Source organism: Aristolochia californica, unplaced genomic scaffold, assembly GCF_029961685.1.
Source record: "Aristolochia californica isolate CCGP_79_NKW_82.1479 unplaced genomic scaffold, dmAriCali1.0.hap1 SCAF_16, whole genome shotgun sequence".
NCBI classification, from domain to species: domain Eukaryota; kingdom Viridiplantae; phylum Streptophyta; class Magnoliopsida; order Piperales; family Aristolochiaceae; genus Aristolochia; species Aristolochia californica.
This window is the reverse complement of record NW_027181837.1, coordinates 11,851,897-11,854,081: the sequence shown is the minus strand read 5'-3', so window position 1 is coordinate 11,854,081 and position 2,185 is coordinate 11,851,897.

Below are 2,185 nucleotides of genomic sequence, written 5' to 3'. Positions count from 1 at the left end.
GCTGAACCAAATTCACCACCCCCAGCCTCAAAAGAGGTGGTTTCCAGCCTTCCAGTCACACATGAAATCTTAGTAAACCTAGGGAGAGAGACAGAATGGGCAGTTTGTAGGGAGCACTTGGGTATAGATGCCAACATGCAGGAGTTGCCTTGAAAGTAATTATTTCACCCAAATTACCTCAAGCCATGGCTGGATGAGCATACTTCGTGCCCGATCTGCGGTCATGAGCTACAAACAGATGACCATACCTATGAGAGTTGGAAAGCATGTGAAAAGGAGTCTGAAGATGACAGGACAGGAACAACATCCGAAGTAGAGTAGACAAAAATAAATTTTGCTTCTCGGGTGGAATGCTTCTGTTTTGTCATCGAGAGCGCTGCAAAGATACCGTGGATGCTACTTGGGAATAGGTGGAGACGTTCGGCAAGCAGACCCTACCTTCGAGCTTGAGGACAAGCTCTTTCTCCTTGAGGGGGGAGGGGGGGGGGGTTATGTTGTGCACGCAATAACATTGATAAGTTATTTAGAGTCATGGATCTTGTCACCCTCCTCTCTTCTCTTCCTTCCATTACCTTGCTTGACGTTGAGATGGAATGAGGGGTTGAAGGGAATTGAATTTCGGAAAGGAGAATTGGGGGAAAACGGAAGAGAGCTTGAAAGAGCTCTTGACCTGTTTATCTAAATTACGTTAACTAAAGTGAACTCAATTGATAATCTTCATTACCCTAGCCGTCCCCTTAAATAGGGTGGAGGACGTCCAAAACCCTAAAGACCTCTTGGGTCAATGGTTCAAACCAGTAAATGCTAAACCAACCCAAACCAAAGACAAAACCAAACCAAGAAACAATTACATGGAAATTGAAAAACACATTCATTAATTCCTACGCCTGTTGGTAACTCGTGATGCTATAGAGTCCATAACATCACCCCCCCTCCTGGAGAAAGAGCTTGTCCTCAAGCTCGAAGGAAGGATATAAAAGTCGAAATGCTGATAACGGCTCCCATGTGGTGTCACTGGGATCGGCATCTGCCCACTGGACTAGAATTTCCCAATCCCCTTGAATCTGGCATGCTTGTATTACCTGAGCCGGAATAGAAAGGACTCTGCCCTCATGTAGTGGCGGCAGTGGAGTGTGTAGTAGGGGCGAGTCACCCTGGAAGGGCTTCAATTGGGAGACGTGAAATACATTGTGGATCTTTGCTTATGGTGGGAGCTGCAAGCGGTATGCCACGGGCCCAATTTGGTCCAATATAAAAAATGGACCATAATATTTTGGAGACAGCTTCTGGCGCTTTGCTGCAGTCAGGGACAGCTGGCGGTAGTGTTGAAGCTTTAACCACACATAGTCTCCAGGGCAATAAGATGCCTCCCGGTGCTTCTTATCATAAAAGCGGTTCATAGAGTGTTGGGCCGTTTGCAAATGTGTACGTACCTCAGTGAGCATAGCGTCTCGTTCAGCTAATGCTTGGTCCAAAGTGACGACTTTGGATGCCCCCGGTTCATATGGTAACAAACGAGGTGGATCTCTGCCATAAACTACCCTGAAAGGAGTAGTACCCAGTGTTGTGTGGTAAGATGTGTTATAGCAAAATTCTGCCCATGAAAGCCATTTCACCCATCTTCTAGGTGTGTCCCCCACAAAACAACGAAGATACATTTCAATCGTGCGATTGACAACCTCTGTTTGGCCGTCCGTTTGTGGATGATAGGCTGACGAAAATGCCAATTGGGTGCCCTGTAATTTGAATAATTCCTTCCAAAAGAGACTGGTAAAAATGGCATCCCTGTCACTGATAATGGATGAGGGAATTCCATGTAATCGGACAATGTTATCCATAAATAATTGAGCAACCTGAGCAGCAGTATATGGATGCGCCAAAGCAAGGAAGTGCCCATATTTTGAAAACCGATCAACGACGACGAATATCACCGATTTACCTGATGAAATGGGAAGTCCAACAATGAAGTCCATGGAAATATCAGACCAGATTTGAGATGGTAGTTGCAGAGGTTGCAGTAGGCCGGCTGGACTTAAGGATTCGGCCTTGTTTCTTTGACAAATCTGACAAGCAGCTACATAATCAGCAATTGTGCTCTTCATGCCCTTCCAGTAAAAGTCCCGACTGATTTAAAAATATGTTTTCTGTCGACCCTCATGTGTGCTATCATGGATAGAGGACAAGA